The following is a 21,399-nucleotide window of genomic DNA, read 5'->3' on the forward strand; positions in this document are numbered from 1 at the left end:
ATTAGTAAATTGTTCTTTATAATCCTTATCAAGATTATATTTTCTTAAATCATCAAATTTTATATTAATGTGTTCCAAAAATAAATGTTGAATAATGAATCGAAATTTTTAATATCATTATAGGTTTTCAGTATGTGTTAAACTTATATATACTTTATGAAAATTTTTAATATGAATAGACTATAATGAATAACGCTAAAATCAACACTGCATTATATAATTTTAAATTATACCCTATCATATTTATTTACCTTTATTCTTTTGTGATATAAGCTCCCCAGCTGATTTTTAACTAAACATTAAGGAACATATTTGTAGTTTTGCAGTATAATCATGCATACAATTTTAGTACACATTTCAACCATTTTATAAATGTTTTATAAAAATGCACATTCCACTTCTGATGTTACACCCTTTTAACTGCTTGAGAGCAAAGAGTATGTCTTTTTTAAATTTGCCAACTGAAGGTGTAATCCCCTGGTGGGGTGGCCAAAGGATATTATGGATGAATGAACATTTCTCAAAACCTTATTAATAAGAAAATGGGGAGCTGGAACTCCCACTCCCACCACGGTAAGGAGGGGTCCCTCCCACCATGGTCGGTCAACAGAGACTGCTTGGAGAGCCCAGACACTACCTCCACCTAGCAGGAACAGAGCAGGGATCTCAATAGAGAGCCGGAGATGGAAATCGCGAAGAGCTGGAGCCCTGCTCTCACAGGCGGGACAAAAGGTCAGAACCAGCACCGAAGCAAATCAAACTCAGACCAGAGGAAAGGATGGGAAACTATCTATGTTCAGCTGAGGCGAACAGGCGTTCTCTCAGAATGACATCCCGGCCAGGAACTTTAAAAATAACATTGACAGATCTGCCTACAGAGAGAAAAAAATCTAAATTTATTACAGAGAAAGCCATAATTAACAAAGTTAAACGCTGAGAGACTCGTCGTCGGACATTAAGGTCCAAATAGTTAACTCACATGAGGAATCATAGGATCTTCCACATCCTCAAATCCAAAAAACCATCTAATTTTCAGTTCTTGACTCCTCAACCTGAGAGAAACTTAGTAACCAAAATGCACCGGTCCCCACCGCGCCGCCCCCCGGGGCGCAGGCTGGCTCTCTCCCAAACTCAGCCGCGGCCGGAGCCTGGCACGGACACCGCAGCCCCCCGACGCCGCCGGCGCCCCTTTCCTCACCCTTCCGAGGCTGCCCCCGCTCCGGAACCAGACCGCGGCGCGGGCGCGCGGTCCCGGCGGCGGCTGGGGGCTGGAGATGCCGCAGCCTGAGGCCCGGGGCCGGGAGCGCGGGGTGCGGGCCGGTAGCGCGGCTCCTTGGGGCCCCGGGGTGCGGCTTTCGGGGACGGGGAGCCGGGAGGGCGCGTCCGGGAGAGGCTTAACATGGAGCCTCAGAAGGAACGCCTATAATTCGCGCAGGGCCCACCGTGTCCCGCCGCCAGCGCCGCCGCGCGGGACCTTCGCCGCGCGAGGACAAGGGGCCGGGCGCGGGCGGGCGGTGTGTGGTCCCCACACCGCGGAGCCGCCCGTCGCCGCCGCCCGCCAGCCCGCGCGGCAGGGGCCAGCCGCCCGCGCGCTCCCCGAACGCTCTCCTGGGTTGAGGCCGGCGCTGCCCCGCCGCGTGGGACAGGAGGGCGGCCCGCCAGGGCGACAGAGCTCGTCTTCAAGAACTGTTAAATGCTCTCAGATATAATTTTGCATGAAAGTGTTAAAACAATATAAAAGTGACAGTCGCACACTCGTGTCCGACTCTTTGCTACCCCATGGACTATACAGTTGATGGAATTCTCCAGGTCAGAGCAATGGGGCCTTTCCCTTCTCCAGCGGATCTTCCCAACCCAGGGATGGAACCCAGGTCTCCCGCAATGCGGGCGGATTCTTTACTGTCTGAACCACCAGGGGAAGCCCTGGTGGACAAGATTATTTATAACATTTTGAATGAAAAGTGCTTTTGATCAGTTTCATAAGAAGGAAAACAAATCACAGTGATAAGCTTCACTGTTCTCTAAAATGCAGATATTTGCTGGAAAGCAGATGTTCACAGGTTAGTGGCACGGAATGAGCCTCTCAGAGAAGATTCTTTTAGAGACCTGGGTTACTAGAATTATTGGAGTAGAATGGTTAAGAGGCTTCTCTGAAAGAGAAACCCTCTCTGCCATATTTCAAATAACTGTAGAAAGAAGAAACGAGCATTTCAAAGTGCATTTTCTTCTAGGAAATTCAAAATGCATTCTAAGAATGGGCTAGTTACTTCATTTTTGCACGAGAAGAAAATTAATTTTCTTTTAATAATAGAATCACTGAATAGCCATGCCTAAAATAATAACAACCAGCATTTCAAATCTTTTTAGTGTCCCTAGGCAGAAGGCTCAGAAAGGCAATGGCACCCCACTCCAGTACTCTTGCCTGGAAAATCCCATGGATGGAGGAGCCTGGTGGGCTGCAGTCCATGGGGTCGCTACAGTCAGACAGGACTGAGCAACTTCACTTTCACTTTTCACTTTCATGCATTGGAGGAGGAAATGGCAATCCACTCCAGTATTCTTGCCTGGAGAATCTCAGAGACGCGGGGAGCCTGGTGGCCTGCCCTCTATGGGGTCGCACAGAGTCGGACACAACTGAATCGACTTAGCAGTAGCAGTAGCAGCAGGCAGAAGGCTACTGGCAAGCAAATGGAACTCGGTAATTAACAAGCATTTTGTTTTGGTCAGACTGTATGTTGAATAAAGTCCATCTTTCATTTACTCATATTTATTTAGCCCCTAATCTTTGTCAGGCTGAATACTAGTTACTAATAAGGAATAAACAAGGTATATACAATATAGTGAGAAGACAGATATATATATATATATATATATATATATAAATAATTATACAAATAAAATGCAAAATATCTGAACAGTGTGACAGATGACAGTCATAGCCGTCATGAAAATTGAACAAATAAGCAATAAGATATATTGATTTACTTAGTCAAAGGTGTCAGAACTATCCCTGTAAAATCTGATAGCTTAGTGTGTTCCATTTCTTAAATATGTTAATAGCTATGTTTATTTGCCTGTTAATTTGTTGGTTATTCATCACTCCAAGTACATCTGAGAAATAAAGATAATCTGAAATATCATGCTAGAGATACACTTCACTGATGGAGTTCAGACATGTGAGAGACATGCAAACTGTCATCTTGGTAGACACCTATGTTCATAAAATACATTTTGATCTCCAAAAAAGCATTTTGTATTTTTCAAGATAATAATGATTCTAAATGCAATGTCATTCAAATTTATCTTCAGGCTAAATCTTTAAAAGTATACACAGGACTCCTGGGAGGTAGTGGAGTATGAGAAACAGAAAGAAATTCTCTTTTGATAACTAGTGAAACACCTGAGGCTAAGTGACATTTTATGATCCCATGTCATGCAAACTCAGGGGAAGAAAAGGGTGCCATGATTTTTCAGTTATCGCTGAAAATTTTAACTATGATGTAAATACAGAAAAGATCTATCAAACATTTAAAATACTTATAAACTATCTTGCTAGCTCCTCGTGACTTTTCCAAACTTGTGTCTTCTGAATTTCCCAGAAAATTGAGTGTCTCACTCAACAACAGCAGTTCAAAACTTGAACTTCATACTTTTTTTCTTTTGTTAGTCAAATATTGATTAAGTCACTGGTTAAGTTTCTACATACTAATACCACTCCAAATACCTTACTATATTTGAAAACATATTCTATTTGTCTTCTGAAATTTTCATGAAGCTCAATACTTCCCAAACTATCTAGAATCCGTCATCACCTACTGCACAATTTAATGTGGAAAACTAATTTTGTAAAATGCAACAGGTATAAAGCACAAAAAAATATAAGCAATGAAGACATATAAAATGCAAAATCTATTTTTATTAGAAACAAGAAAGAAAATCACACTACAGTAAATATATTCAAGATAAATATGATAGGAACAAAGTACAAACATTTTATACATTTTTATGGAAACTATGCAAGGGGATTAATTTGGATAATTGCTTTTACAATTGATTGTTTGCCTCTTAAATGTAACACTGTAGAAAGAAAGAAAACAGTGATTCCTCATCTTAACTACCTATGTGCAAACATTAAACAAGCTTATTTGTCACATTAAAATTCAAAATATTGACATACACAGTGTTTGTCCAATGTGTGCTTGTATTTTGACAACTGTAACTCAAAAATGTATAAAAATGTGCTTGTTGAGTTATGTGTTACTTTAAAGACATTCAGAAAACTAAGATCATGACATTTGGTCCCATCACTTCATGGCAAATAGATGGGGAAACAGTGGAAACAGTGGCAGATTATTTTTCGGGGGTGAGGGGGGCTCCAAAATCACTGCAGATGGTGACTGCAACCATGAAATTAAAAGACGTTTACTACTTGGAAGAAAAGTTATGACCAACCTAGCCAGCATATTAAAAAGCAGAGATATTACTTTGCCAACAAACGTCCGTTTAGTCAAAGCTATAGTTTTTCCAGAGTTGGACTATGAAGAAAGCTGAGTGCTGAAGAACTGATGCTTTTGAACTGTGGTGTTGGAGAAGACTCTTGAGAGTCCCTTGAACTGCAAGGGGATTCAACCAGTCCATCCTAAAGGAAATCAGTCCTGAATATTCATTGGAAGAATCAGTGATGAAGCTGAGTCTTCAATACTTTGACCACGTGATGTGAAGAACTGACCCTTTTGAAAAGACCCTGATGCTGGGAAAGATTGAAAGCAGGAAGAGAAGGGGCTGACAGAGCATGAGATGGTTGGATGGCATCACCGATTCAATGGACATGAGTTTGAGTAAACTCAGGAAGTTGGTGATGGACAGGGAGGCCTGGCATGCTGCAGTCCATGGGGTTGCAAAGAATCAGAGACAACTGAGTGACTGAACTGAACTGAACTTACACATGGATTATTTTTTCAGTAGTAAATACTCCAGGGCTATCAGGTCTGTGGTCAGTTGCATCCACACATGGGGAACCTGAATAATTGGGGGGAATCACCTGCTTATTAGGAGATCCAGATTTTGAATTTCATGTGGATTTTTGACTAGAGGGAGGGTGGGTGTCCCTAAGATTTGCATTATTCAAAGATCAAGTGTATGTCTAAATGAAATTAAAGTCGAATCTCAAAGATGTATCTGCACTTCATTTTTCCAGCTTAGAAAGAGGGAAATCCTGTCATTTGGAACAAGATGGAGAAACCCAGAACTCACTATGGTAAGTGAAATAAGCCCCAGAGGATAAAGATGATGCCAGCTCACTTACACATGGGATCTAAAAGAGACTCACTGAAACTGAGAGCATAATGTGTTTGCTGGCAGGAAATGGGGAGATGCTCCTTGCAGGTACAGAGATTCGCTTACACAGGATCAATGAGTTCTGGGGATCTACCTTAAGGGCATGCTGCCCAATGTTCATACTAAATTGTAAATATGACATTTTCTAAAAGGATCTTAAATCTTTTCCACATACACACACACATACACACATTTTAAAAAGTAACTATGTAGAGATGATAAACATGTGGCTTGATTGATCTTTTTACAATGTGTACAACTATCAAATCATCAATCTCTATATCTTAAGCATACACAGTTTTATACTTATATAAAAAAAGGCACTAACGCCTGTAATGACTGTCCTTTCTATCCTCCTTATACTTGTCACTTTTACAGTATTCACTTTTCTCAGGAAAAACAAAAAATAATTTTGCCCATGTGCATTTTGGTAAGATCACTTTTTTCAAACATTGTCTCTTCAACTTGAATTTAATGGGCATCTAAATTATGGATCAGGCACTCAGGCACTCATAGGTTCTAGATATGTCAAGAAAAATGAGAAATGATTTCCACCCTGCAGAAACCCAGGCTTTGAAAATTTTTGAGTCAATAGAAAATTAAATTTTCATCAACATGTTTTAAAATTACTTTAAAAAGAAGATAAATATTTATAGACTGGTAAACCAGTCAACATAATGCAACCTAAGGATATGGTTATGCTAATAGTAATAACATTAAAATTATAAAGTTAAAATTATCTTCCATTTTCCTTAAGTTTGAGCCTCTGACTTTTGTCTTCTAGTTTAAAATCTGGTAACCTTTTATCTGCACGTCTATTCTATCTTTGCTCTTAAAATCTTTAAGCTCTAGAGATCTTCTGTACAACACTGTACCTATTGTCAACAGTGTTGTATGATAGACTTAAAGATTTGTTAAGAAGGCAGATCTAATACTAAAAGTTACTACCACAGTGAAATAACATTTAAAAAACTCAAATTAATAACCTTAACCTCAGGTCTAAAAATTACAAGTTGCCTTTAAAGATGATATCTGGAAAAAAATAATTTTAACTGTGTAATGAGATAGAGACCAGTAGGTGTACACACTGATTTTCCTATTCTTAGTAATAGATCCCGATCCTATGGGAGGCAATAAAATGCCCAATAAAGCATTACATTTTCCAGTCTCTCATTTCACCCTATGGGTTTATTCTGACCAATGAAATAAAACACAGATAGCTTATGCTCCTTAAAAGCAGATATCTTTCCTATTCCTTATTTCTGCCACCTGGGATTTGAAACTGATGGCTGGAGCTTCAGCAGGCATTCTGGTATCACTAGAAATATAAGACACACACTAAAGAGACTGAGATAAAACGTAGGCAGTCATGAGTCCCTGATGTGTATGGAACACTGAAAACAAAGCAAGTTTCTTGAAGTCTTTCTTACTATACTTCTTTTTTTAATCTAAAATCATGTACACCTAGTATCTAATGATAAATAAACATGTTTATTCCTTTTATCAAATGATTATTTAATTATTAAAAATTCTATGTCTAGCACTAAATTAAAAATATAAGTAATAAATGAAAATAGTGTAAACTCATTACATAAGATACAAATTATATTTTTTAATATTAGAAAGATAATACATTATTTGCAAGTGTGCTATGCACAGTCAGTCGTGTCCGACTCTTTGCAACTCCATGAATCACAGCACGCCAGGCCTCCCTGTCCATCACCAACTCCCCGAGTTCACTCAGACTCACATTCATCGAGTCAGTGATGCCATCCAGCCATCTCATCCTCTGGCGTCCCCTTCTCCTCCTGCCCCCAATCCCTCCCAGCATCAGAGTCTTTTCCAATGAGTCAACTCTTAACATGAGGTGGCCAAAGTACTGGAGTTTCAGCTTTAGCATCATTCCTTCCAAAGAAATCCCAGGCTGATCTTCACAATGGACGGGTTGGATCTCCTTGCAGTCCAAGGGACTCTCAAGAGTCTTCTCCAACACCATAGTTCGAAAGCATCAATTCTTTGGCGCTCAGCCTTCTTCACAGTCCAACTCTCACATCAATCCATGACCACTTGAAAAACCATAGCCTTGACTAGACGGATCTTTGTTGCAAAGTAATGCCTCTGCTTTTGAATATGCTATCTACGTTGGTCATAACTTTCCTTCCAAGGAGTAAGCATCTTTTAATTTCATGGCTGCAGTCACCATCTGCAGTGATTTTGGATCCTCAAAACATAAAGTCTGACACTATTTCCCCATCTATTTCCCATGAAGTGTGCTATTAGGTCAAGAAATATGTATTAATCATACAACAAGCTCATTACAACATGGCATTTGTTCAATAACTAGGATATATTATAAAAATAAAAAGTGTGATTTAAATATACTGCATAATTAATGATTTTATAAAGGGAAATTCTGATCTATAACTATTCAGGATTAATGCATGATACTGTCTTTTCCAGTATTTTATACAAGCTTAAGGGCATCCCTAAGTGGCTTAGTGGTAAAGAATCGACCTGCCAACACAGGAGACCTAAGAGATGTGTGTTTGATCCCTGGGTCAGGAAGATCCTGTGGAGAAGGAAATGGCAACCCACTCCAGTATTCTTGCCTGGGAAATCCCATGGGCAGAGGAGCCTGAAGGGCTGCAGTCCATGTGGTTGTGAAAGATTCAGCCACTACTTAGCAACTGAACAACAACAATGTTGTCTTAAAGTGATTATAACCACTGCCAAGGTTGGTCATCTACATAAATAAAACACCCACATCACAATCAAGATATGACCATACCATCACCCTCCAAAGTTTCCTGTGCTCCTTGGTAATCCTCAATCTTGCCTTTCCCTTCCTGCCCAGGACATCAATGATCTGCTTTCATCACTGTCAGTTAGTTTGCATTTTCCAGAAGTTTGTATGAATAAAATCAAATAGGATACATTCAATTTTGTGTTTTTATATTTATTTTTTTTGTTGTTTTGCTCTGTGTATTTCTCCTTTCCTGCCTCCTTTAGAATTAAAGTTTGTTTTTTCTTTTTTACAATTCCACTTTGTCTTCATCTTCTTCTTCTTCTTCTTTTTTTTTTTTTTTTTTGCTTATTAGCTGTCAGTTTGGGTTTTGCTATCTTAATGGTTGCTTTGCTTTAATAATATGTATATTCAACATATAACTGTTTGCCTTCAAGTAATATTACTCTTCACATACAGTAAAAGGAACTTCCCATAATGTACCTCCCTGTCTCTTTTCCTGGTCATTTTGCCATTACTTTCACACATTTAGTTCTACTTTGGTTAGAAACCTCACATTTTATTGTTACTGCTGTTATTCAAATAGTTAATATTTGTTAAAGGGTTTTTAATGAAGAAACAGTATTATGTACTTACCCACAGGATTAATATTAACTTTACATCTGAACCAATTTATTTAAGATTTCATGAAGTGCAGGTCTGCTGGTTACAAATTCCTTAAGCTTTTATACATGTAAAAGAGTTTTTATTTCATCAGACCTTGTGAATTTCACTGTATTGTAGACTGTATCTGTCTGTGTCCCATAAATGCCAATGGAAGGTTTTTTTTTTTTTTTTTTTAACTGGAATGTAGTTGGTTTTCTTGGAAATGTGATATGTTCACCTTTCAGTTTTTGCTTTTAACATTGGTTTTTCAGAATCATGGGCTTCCCTGGTGACTCCACGGTGAAGCATCTACTTGCAATACAGGAGAGCTGGGTTCGATCCCTGGGTAAGGAAGATCACCTGGGGAAGGAAATGGCAATCTACTGCAGTATTCTTGCTTGAGAAATTCCATGGACAGAGGAGCCTGGCAGGCTACAGTCCATGGGATTGCAAAGAGCTGGACATGACAGCAACTAACACACACACAGAACCATAGGCAGGATTTAGTTTAAAGCTAAAAGGATGCCCTAGTGCTGAAACCAGACTCTTCTGAGTACCCTGTTTTGTTGTTTAGTCACTATGTCTTACTTACACTAAGTAGTAGAATTGTTAGTCATTCAGTCATGTCAGATTCTTTGCGCCCCCATGGATTGTAGCCTGCCAGGCCATGGAGTTCTCCAGGCAAGAATACTGGAATGGGTAGCCATTTCCTTCTCCAGGGTTTACCCAAAGACAAATGAGTTACAAGATTCCCAGCGTGGCTCTTGGGGATAGACACTATTCCCAACCTTATGTGACCAAGTACCATTTCCTCTCACCATTGAGGTGGTTCTTTCCTCAGCCTAAATCAATACCTTGCTTGGGGCTGGAGGTGACCTCATGCAGATCTCTGGCACCCTCTTGCTATGCAGCAGTTGTCTTCCTTTTTATAATAAAAGAGGAAGAGAACCTCTTAAGTGGGAGAATGTATTTGGAATTCACTAAACTGACAAAGGCTTTTGTTGTTGTTTAGTCACTAAGTCATGTCTAACTCTTTTGCAATCCCATGGACTGTAGCCCGCCAGGCTCATCTGTCTATGGGATGTCCCAGGCAATAATACTGAAGTGGGTTTCCATTCCCTTCTCTGGGGGATCTTCCAAACACAAGGATCAAACCCATGTCTCCTGCATTGAAGGTAGATTCTTTACCGCTGAGCCACCAGGGAAGCCCTGACAAAGGCTTAGTACCAGTATACAGGAACAAAGGTTTTAAACCTTAAAATTAGAAAAATGTGGGGAAAACTTGATCCAGGATTTAGAGAAGAAAATTTGAAAAGGTCACGACCTTATGAAAAAGTGATTAGCATCACTAGTGATAAGGAAAGTACAGGCTGAAAATACACAGAGCTATCATTTTACACTTAGCAAATTGGTGGAACAAATCAAGTCAGACAACACTAAGAGAAAGCAGAGAAATAGAGCACTAAAGTTACACTCACTCTTTTTCTGTTGGGTGTGGATGGAGGTCCAAGTGATCAGAAAGATAATTTGGCCCAATCCAATTTTATAAAACTGAAAACACCACCCTACAATGCAGATATTAAGTTATTAGTTATTTGCCAAGTTGTTTTTACACATGTAACAACAGGGCTTCCCAGGTGGTGCTCGTGGTAAAGAACCCACCTGCCAAAGCAAGAGGTATGAGACATGGGTTCAATACCTGGGTTGGGAAGATACCCTGGAGGAGGGCACAGCAACCTACAACAGTGTTCTTGCTTGGAGAATCTCATGGACAGAGGAGCCTGGCAGGCAACAGTCCACAGGGTTTCAAAGAGTTAGATACAACTGAAGTGACTTAGCATACACATATAACACTAGGAGATATGTCAAAAAACAGAAAAATCATATAAAATTTCTCAGTTAATTTGGAAAAGCTTAAATTAACGGTAAATGAATTTTCAATGCAAAATTCAAGATAGTGGTTACCCCTGAAAGGATCGGCAAAGAGGAATGGTCACCAGAGTCAAGCAAGTGACCTGAAGGTAAGCATCATATTCAGTTCTTAGACTGAGTGCTGAGTCTTTGAAGAGATAATCTGGATGAACAGAAGTTATAATCCCTGCTCTAAAGATCAGAAAATATGTAAGCGACCCAAAGAAAAATTTTTTTCAATCACATATGGTTGCAATGTTATAGATAATAATGATGAACTCCAAGTCTTGCCATTAAATCAATGCCATTATATAAAAAATGAGGTTATATAAGTCTTTAAAGTGGTAAACTGTAAAAATGCTCCTTTGAACATTACACCAGTAATTTCAAGTCTTTAGAAAACAAGTTTGAAGAAATAGGAAAATCCTATGAATTATATATATATGAAAGTATTTATACTTTCTATTGACAAAAACTTTCCTCATGGAAGTATTTATACTTTCTATTGACAAAAAGTTTCCTCATGATCTTTTTTAATGTATGCTTTACATATTTACCTACTCCACTAATGCCAGGCAACAACTTATCTGTTGTCACCATGAATTATTTTGCATTTTTCTATAATTTTGTATATGTTCAACTATGCATAAATATCCTTTTTGTCTATCTTCTTTCTTTACGCATATTTGAGATTTGTTCATGTTGCATATGTTAATCATTCATCCTTTTGTAGTCTTCTATTACTTTGTATGAAAATAGTAAAGTTTATTACCCCTTTGCTTATGGAGGAGGAAATGACAACCCACTCCAGTATGCTTGCCTGGAGAATCCCAGGACAAAGAAGCCTGGCAGGCTACAATTCATGGCGTCACAAAAAGTCAGCCACGAGTGAGAACACACATGGATGCACTATTGTCTATTAAATTTTTCTTACAATATTTAGTTTAATTCAGTTCAGTTCAGTTCAGTTGCTCACTCATGTCCGACTCTTTGTGACCCCATGAATCACAGCACGCCAGGCCTCCCTGTCCATCACCAACTCCCGGAGTTCACTCAGACTCATGTCCATCAAGTCAGTGATGCCATCCAGCCATCTCATCCTCTGGCGTCCCCTTCTCCTCCTGCCCCCAATCCCTCCCAGCATCAGAGTCTTTTCCAATGAGTCAACTCTTCGCATGAGGTGGCCAAAATACTGGAGTTTCAGCTTTAGCATTGTTCCTTCCAAAGAAATCCCAGGGCCGATCTCCTTCAGAATGGACTGGTTGGATCTCCTTTCAGTCCAAGGGACTCTCAAGAGTCTTCTCCAACACCACAGTTCAAAAGAATCAATTCTTTGGCACTCAGCCTTCTTCACAGTCCAACTCTCACATCCATACAAGACCACAGGAAAAACCATAGCCTTGACTAGACGGACCTTTGTTGGCAAAGTAATGTCTTTCGTTAATTTTTTCTTACAATATTTAGTTTATTTTTAGTTACATCCAATTTATTTTCAACTTGGGCATTTAATTTTCATCTCTAGAAGTCTGAAACTCTGATTTGCATTACTTTTAATGTTCTTTGTAGCTACTTTTTGGACAGAGGCAATAACAATATAATAATTCTTTTAATGTCAGTGCTTACTATTTCTAATACTTGCTTGGTAATTTTTCACTGGTTCTCTGACACTGTAAATTTTACATAGTGGATAGTATATATACTGACTTCTACAAATATCCTCATACTTAATTTTGAGACTTATTAAAATTCCTTCAAAACTTTTGATCCTCTGGATCTAGTTTATAAGAAATTCCTTTTGATCCTCTGGATCTAGTTAATAGGACTTGTTATTTGGAACTTTTGAAGTGTTTTGCTTTAGACTAATTATTTCCTACTACTGTGGCAAAACCCTCCATGTACAATACCCTGTAAACTTTGAGATTTTCCAATCTGGGGGATGGGAACACACACATGACTGTCCTTGTGTGGAGGCTCTACCCTGTTACACCCAACCCTTCAGGTGGTTTTCCCTGACCTCAGGCTCATATACTGGTCAGTATTCAGCCAAATGCTTAAGGGGGTCTTCTCTCATCATCTGGAATTCTCTCTCAGTGTGCAGTAATGCATTGTTTTATCCAAAATTGGGTTTAAAACAGTAATTTACAATAAAAATGCTTATGTGCTTACATTACCAGTGATACATTTCTCTTTCTTATACACATGTCCACACAAATATAAATTTATCTTTTTCCTAGGGTAACCATCCATCATGGGCTCAGTTGTGTCTGACCCTTTATCACCCCATGGACTGTAGCCTGCCAGGCTCCTCTGTCCATGGGACTTTCCAGGCAACAATACTGGAGTGAGTTGCCATTTCCTTCTCTAGGCTATCTTCCCAACCCTGGGATTGAACCTGTGTCTCTTATGAGTCTAGTATTGGCAGGAAGGTTCTTCACCATTTTTAGGGTATACTTTTATATAAGTTTAATTAAACAATAATTGTTCTTTACTAATTTCCCCCTTTTCAATATAAAAATGGTATATTTTCTTACATATATTGATTATATATTTTAAAACGTGTATTTATATATTCTTATGAGATGTATGTATATATTTATACACACGTAGACTAGGAACTGGAGAAGGCAATGGTGACACACTCCAGTACTCTTGCCTGGAAAATCCCATGGATGGAGGAGCCTGGTAGGCTGCAGTCCATGGGGTCGCTAAGAGTCGGCCACCACTGAGTGAATTCACTTTCCCTTTTCACTTATTGGAGAAGGAATTGGTAACCCACTCCAGTGTTCTTGCCGGGAGAATCCCAGGGATGGGGGAGCCTGGTGGGCTGCTGTCTATGGGGTCATACAGAGTCAGACACGACTGAAGCAATGCAGCAGCAGCAAACAACAATTAATTAATTGCATCAACTGATAAAATGCTAAACTCAGGAAAATCAATTTCTTATCTAATAGTTTCCACCAAATCCTCCCTCTTTCAACATGGAAATCATGGAATTTTATATGTAAATCACTGGTTTTAGAAACGGCAGAGGAACCAGAGATCAAATTGCCAACATCTGTTGGATCATCAAAAAAGCAAGAGAGTTCCAGAAAAACATTATTTCTGCTTTATTGACTATACTGATGCCTTTGACTCTGTGGATCACCATAAACTGTGGAAAATTCTGAAAGACATGGGAATACCAGACCACGTGACTGCCTCTTGAGAAATCTGTATGCAGGTCAGGAAGGAACAGTTAGAACTGGACATGGAGTTAAAGATTGGTTCCAAATAGGAAAAGGAATATGTCACAGCTTTATGTTGTCACCTTGTTTATTTAACTTATAAACAGAGTACATCATGAGAAATGCTGGGCAGGATGAAGCACAAGCTGGAATCAAGATTGGTGGGAGAAATTTCAATAACCTCAGATATGCAGATGACACCACCCTTATGGCAGAAAGCAAAGAAGAACTAAAGAGCCTCTTGATAAAAGTGAAAGAGGAGAGTGAAAAAGTTGTCTTCAAACTCAATATTCAGAAAATGAAGATCATGGAATCTGTGGTCCCATCACTTCATGGCAAATAAATGGGGAAACCGTGGCAGACTTTATTTTGGGGGGGCTCCCAAATCACTGCAGATGGTGATTGCAGCCATGGAATTCAAAGACACTTATTCCTTGGAAGAAAAGTTATGAGCAAACTAGACAGCATATTAAAAAGCAGAGACATTACTTTGCCAACAAAGGTCCGCCTAGTCAAGGCTACGGTTTTTCCAGTAGTCATGTATGGATATGAGAGTTGGACTATAAAGAAAGCTGAGTGCCAAAGAATCGATGCTTTTGAACTGTGGTGTTGGAGAAGACTGTTGAGAGTCCCTTGGACTGAAAGGAGATCCAACCAGTCCATCCTAAAGGGAATCAGTCCTGAATATTCATTGGAAGGACTGATGTTGAAGCTGAAACTCCACTACTTTGGCCACCTGATGGGAAGAAGTGACATATTTGAAAACACCCTGATGCTGGAAGGGAAACCCTGAAGGTGGGAGAAGAAGAGGACCATAAAGGATGAGAATGGTGGATGGCATCACTGACTCAATGGACATGAGTTTGAGTAAACTCTGGGAGTTGGTAATGGACAGGGAGGCCTGGCCTGATGCAGTCCATGGGGTCATAAAGAGTCAGACAGGACTTAGTGACTGAACTGAACACCTTCTAGATCCATTGTTTTAGCCAGAGGGTGTCCAATATTTTTGACACAAATTTCCCTTCACTTCTAAAGATGGTTCCACATTGAAACCATTATTTTGTTCCAATCTCAGAGTCAATCATTATAGTAAACAAACTGGTAACATGTTTGTGCTAAATCACTTTACTTGTGTCCAACCCTTTGCCAACCTATGGACTGTAGCTTTCCAGATTCCTCTATCCATGGGACTCTCCGAGCAAAATTAGTGGAGTGGGCTGCATTTCCTTTTCCAGGAGATCTGAGTTCAGTTCAGTTCAGTTGCTCATTCATGTCCGACTCTTGGCAACTCCATGAATGGCAGCATGCCAGGCCTCCTTGTCCATCACCAATTCCCAGAGTTCACTCAAATTCACGTCCATTGAGTCGGTGATGCCATACAGCCATCTCTTCCACTGTTGTCCCCTTCTCCTCCTGCCCCCAATCCCTCCCAGCATCAGAGTCTTTTCCAATGAGTCAACTCTTCCTATGAGGTAGCCAAAGTACTGGAGTTTTTTTCAGATTTAGCATCATTCCTTCCAAAGAACACCCAGGGCTGATCTCCTTTAGAATGGACTGGTTGGATGTCCTTGCAGTCCAAGGGACTCTCAAGAGTCTTCTCCAACACCACAGTTCAAAAGCATCAATTCTCCAGCACTCAGCTTTCTTCACTGTCCCATTCTCACATCCATACATGATCACTGGAAAAACCATAGCCTTGAGTAGACAGGCCTTTGTTGGCAAACTAATGTCTCTGCTTTTGAATATACTATCTAGGTTGGTCATAACTTTCCTTCCCAGGAGTAAGCCTCTTTTAATTTCAAGGCTGCAGTCACCATCTGCAGTGATTTCGGAGCCCAGTAAAATAAAGCCTGACACTGTTTCCACTGTTTCCCCAGCTATCCCACATGAAGTGATGGGACCAGATGCCATGTTCTTAGTTTCCTGAATGTGGAGCTTTAAGCCAACTTTTTCACTCTCCTCTTTCACTTTCATCAAGAGGCTTTTTATTTCCTCTTTGCTTTCTGCCATAAGGGTGGTGTCATCTGCATATCTGAGGTTATTGATATTTCTTCCAGCAATCTTGATTCCAGCTTGTGCTTCTTTCAGCCTAGCATTTCTCATGATGTACTCTGCAAAGAATTTAAATAAGCAGGGTGACAATATACAGCCTTGACGTACTCCTTTTCCTATTTGGAACCAGTCTGTTGTTCCACGTCCAGTTCTAACTGTTGCTTCCTGACCTGCATATAGGTTTCTCAAGAGGCAGCTGAGGTGGTCTGGTATTCCCATCTCTTTGAGAATTTTCCACAGTTTATTGTGATCCACACAGTCAAAGGCTTTGCATGGTCAATAAGGCAGAAATAGATGTATTTCTGGAACTCTCTTGCTTTTTCCATGATCCAGCGCATGTTGGCAATTTGATCTCTCGTTCCTCTGCCTTTTCTAAAACCAGCTTGAACATCAGGAAGTTCACGGTTCACATATTGTTGAAGCCTGGCTTGGAGAATTTTGAGCATTACTTTACTAGTGTGTGAGATGAGTGCAACTGTGTGGTTGTTTGAGCATTCTTTGGCACTGTCTTTCTTTGGGATTGGAATGCAAACTGACCTTTTCTAGTCCGGAGGCCACTGCTGAGTTTTCGAAATTGGCTGGCATATTGAGTGCAGCACTTTCACAGCATCATCTTTCAGGATTTGAAATAGCTCAACTGGAATTCCATCACCTCCACTAGCTTTGTTCGTAGTGATGCTTTCTAAAGCCCACTTGACTTTACATTCCAGGATGTCTGGCTCTAGGTGAGTGATCATACCATCATGATTATCTTGGTCGTGAAGATATTTTTTGTATAGTTCTTCTATGTATTCTTGCCAACTCTTCTTAATATTTTCTGCTTCTTTTAGGTCCATACCATTTCTGTCCTTTACCAAGCCCATCTTTGCATGAAATGTTTCCTTGGTATCTCTAATTTTCTTGAAGAGATCTCTAGTCTTTCCCATTCTGTTGTTTTCCTCTATTTCTTTGCATTGATCACTGAAGAAGGCTTTCTTATCTCTTCTTGCTATTCCTTGGAACTCTGCATTCAGCTGCTTATATCTTTCCTTTTCTCTTTTGTTTTTCGTTTCTCTTCTTTTCACAGCTGTTTGTAAGTCCTCCCCAGATAGCCATTTTCGCTTTTTTGCATTTCTTTTCCATGGGGATGGTCTTGATCCCTGTCTCCTGTATAATGTCACAAACCTCTGTCCATAGTTCATCAGGCACTCTATCTATCAGATCTAGTTCGTTAAATCTATTTCTCACTTCCACTGTATAATCATCAGGGATTTGATTTAGATCTTACCTGAATGGTCTAGTAGTTTTCCCAACTTTCTTCAATTTCAGTCTGAATTTGGCAATAAGGTGTTCATGATCTGAGCCACAGTCAGCTCCTAGTCTTGTTTTTGCTGACTGTATAGAGCTTCTCCATCTTTGGCTCCAAAGAATATAATCAATCTGATTTCCGTGTTGACCATATGGTCATGTCCATGTGTAGAATCTTCTCATTTTGTTGGAAGACGGTGTTTGCTATGACTGGTGCGTTCTCTTGGCAAAACTCTATTAGCCTTTGCCCTGCTTCATTCTGTATTCCAAGCCCAAATTTACCTGTTACTCCAGGTGTTTCTTGACTTCCTACTTTTCCATTCCAGTCCCCTATAATGAAAAAGACATCTTTTATGGGTGTTAGTTCTAAAAGGTCTTGTAGTTCTTCATAGAACCATTCAACTTCAGCTTCTTCAGCATTATTGGTTGGGGCATAGACATGCTGCTGCTGTTAAGTCGCTTCAGTCATGTCCGACTCTGTGCAACCCCATAGACGGCAGCCCACCAGGCCCCGCCGTCCCTGGGATTCTCCAGGCAAGAACACTGGACTGGGTTGCCATTTCCTCCTCCAAAGCATGAAAGTGCAAAGTGAAAGTGAATTCGCTCAGTCATGTCCTACTCTTAGCGACCCCATGGACTGCAGCCTACCAGGCTCCTCCGTCCATGGGATTTTCCAGGCAAGAGTACTGGCGTGGATTGCCATTGCCTTCTCCGGGGCATAGACTTGGATTGCTGTCATATTAAATGGTTTGCCTTGGAAATGAACAGAGGTCATTCTGGTGTTCTTGAGATTGCATCCAAGTACTGCATTTCAAACTCTTTTGTTGCCCATGATGGCTACTCCATTTCTTCTAAGGGATTCCTGCCCACAGTAGTAGATATAATGGTCATCTGAGTTAAATTCACCCATTCCAGTCCATTTTAGTTCACTGATTCCTAGAATGTCAACGTTGACTCTTGCCATCTCCTGTTTGACCACTTCCAATTTGCTTTAATTCATGGACCTAACATTCCAGATTCCTATGTAATATTGCTCTTTACAGCACTGGACCTTGCTTCCATCACCAGGCATATCCACAACTGGGTATTGTTTTTGGTTTGCCTCCATCCCTTCATTCTTTCTGGAGAGGAGATAATCCTCGTCCAAGGTAATGAGCAGTGGCTGCGCATTGCTAGAGCTGCCGTGAAGAGATACCCCACATCCAAGGTAAGAGAAACCCAAGTAAGACAGTAGGTGTTGCGAGAGGGCATCAGAGGGCAGACACACTGGAACCATAATCACAGAAAACTAGTCAATCTAATCACACGCTCCACAGCCTTGTCTAACTCAATGAAACTAAGCCATGCCATGAAACTCAGTGAAACTAAGCCATGACGTGTGAGGCCACCCAAGAAGGGCAGGTCATGGTGGAGACGTCTGACAGAATGTGGTCCATCGGAGAAGGGCAAACCACTTCAGTATTCTTGCCTTGAGAATCCCATGAACAGTATGAAAAAGTAAAATAATAGGATACTGAAAAAGGAACTCCCCAGGGTGTTCAGATCAGATCAGTCACTCAGTCATGTCCAACTCTTTGCGACCCCACAAATCACAGCACGCCAGGCCTCCCTGTCCATCACCAACTCCCGGAGTTCACTCAGACTCATGTCCATCGAGTCAGTGATGCCATCTGGCCATCTCATCCTCTGTCATCCACTTCTCCTCCTGCCCCCAATCCCTCCCAGAATCAGAGTCTTTTCCAATGAGTCAACACTTCGCATGAGGTGGCCAAAGTACTGGAGTTTCAGCTTTAGCATCATTCCTTCCAAAGAAATCCCAGGGCTGATCTCCTTCAGAATGGACTGGTTGGATCTCCTTGCAGTCCAAGGGACTCTCAAGAGTCTTCTCCAACACCATAGTTCAAAAGCATCAATTCTTCGGCACTCAGCCGTCTTCACAGTCCAACTCTCACATCCATGCATGACCACAGGAAAAACCATAGCCTTGACAGACGGACCTTTCTTGGCAAAGTAATGTCTCTGCTTTTGAATATGCTATCTAGGTTGGTCATAACTTTCCTTCCAAGGAGTAAGCGTCTTTTTCATTCATGGCTGCAGTCACCATCTGCAGTGATTTTGGAGCCCAGAAAAATAAAGTCTGACACTGTTTCCACTGTTTCCCCATCTATTTCCCATGAAGTGTAGGGACCGGATGCCATGATCTGAGTTTTCTGAATGTTGAGCCTTAAGCCAACATTTTCACTCTCCTCTTTCACTTTCATAAAGAGGCTTTTTAGTTCCTCTTCAATTTCTGCCATAAGGGTGGGGTCATCTGCATATCTGAGGTGATTGATATTTCTCCCGGCAATCTTGATTCCACCTTGTGTTTCTTCCAGCCCAGCGTTTCTCATGATGTACTCTGCATGTAAGTTAGATAAACAGGGCGACAATATACAGCCTTAGTGATCTCATTTTCCTATTGGAACCAGTCTGTTGTTCCATGTCCAGTAGTAACTGTTGCTTCCTGACCTGCATACAGATTTCTCAAGAGGCAGATCAGGTGGTCTGGTATTCCCATCTCTTTCAGAATTTTCCACAGTTTATTGTGATCCACACTGTCAAAGGCTTTGGCATAGTCAATAAAGCAGAAATAGATGTTTTTTCTGGAACTCTCTTGCTTTTTCCATGATCCAGTGCATGTTGGCAATTTGATCTCTCGTTCCTCTGCCTTTTCTAAAACCAGCTTGAACATCAGGAAGTTCACGGTTCACATATGGCTGAAGCCTGGCTTGGAGAATTTTGAGCATTATTTTACTAGCGTGTGAGATGAGTGCAATTGTGTGGTAGTTTGAGCATTCTTTGGCATTGCCTTTCTTTGGGATTGGAATGAAAACTGACCTTTTCCAGTCCTGTGGCTACTGCTGAGTTTTCGAAATTTGCTGGCATTTTGTGTGCAGCACTTTCACAGCATCATCTTTCAGGATTTGGAATAGCTCAACTGGAATTCCATCACCTCCACTAGCTTTGTTCGTAGTGATGCTTTCTAAAGCCCACTTGACTTTACATTCTAGGATGTCTGGCTCCAGGTCAGTGATCACACCATCGTGTTTATCTTGGTCGTGAAGATCTTTTTTGTACAGTTCTTCTGTGTATTCTTGCCATCTCTTCTTAATATCTTCTGCTTCTGTTAGGTTCATACCATTTCTGTACTTTATAGAGCTTATCTTTGTATGAAATGTTCCTTTGGTATCTCTGATTTTCTTGAAGAGATCCCTAGTCTTTCCCATTCTATTGTTTTCCTTATTTCTTTGCATTGATCGCTGAAGAAGTCTTTTTTATCTCTTCTTGCTATTCTTTGGAACTCTGCGTTAGGTGCCCAATATGCTACTGGAGATCTTTCCAAGCCAGGGATCAAATCTGCAATTCCTTAATCTCCTGCATTGGCAGATGGGTTCTTTAAGATTATATATTTCACATATTGATGATGTCTTATTATTCAGTAGTTTGCATTAGGCTCATTTAGAGTATAACAAAGTCACTGAGTCATCAAATACACTGAACCCCTCGACCCAATGGATAGACATTTCCAGAATCTTTAGTGACAGGATAAGACAGCATTTATTGAGAAGCTGTCTTGATGCAGCTTAGCACCTCCCTGATCCATCACAATAGCCCTCCAATGTAGACAGGCTTTTTCCAGTTTTAGAGATGAAGATCTATGAATTAAAAGACATTAAGGAGTCTGCCTTTAGTAAGCAATCAACAAGTAACACTGTTGAAATTTTTATCCAGCTGTGTATTTGAGTTGGCAAGAAGGTAAAGAATCTGCCTTTAATGTAGGAGACCCAGGTTCAATTCCTGGGTCAGGAAGATACCCTGGAAAAGGGAATGGCAACCCACTCCAGTATTCTTGCCTAGAGAATCCCATGGACAGAGGAGTCTGGCAGCCTCCAGTGCATGCGGTCGCAAAGAGTCAGACAGGACTGAGTGACTAGCACTTTTCTTTTTTGAGTTTGTCATTGTATCAAACTGATAGTTTGAAGTTGTTTTAAACTGATTGAATATTACTGAAAATAAGTTCTCAGCAGGAATAAGAATGTCATTGGCATATCAGCTGTCTTTCATCTACATGCGATGGTATTTAAATGAACTCTTGCAAGAAAGTTCAATGAAAAGCACATGAAGGCGTTTCCTTTCTCTTTTTCTCTTTCATACAAGTTA

Source organism: Bos taurus, unplaced genomic scaffold, assembly GCF_002263795.3.
Source record: "Bos taurus isolate L1 Dominette 01449 registration number 42190680 breed Hereford unplaced genomic scaffold, ARS-UCD2.0 Leftover_ScbfJmS_965_547, whole genome shotgun sequence".
Taxonomy (NCBI): Eukaryota; Metazoa; Chordata; class Mammalia; order Artiodactyla; family Bovidae; genus Bos; species Bos taurus.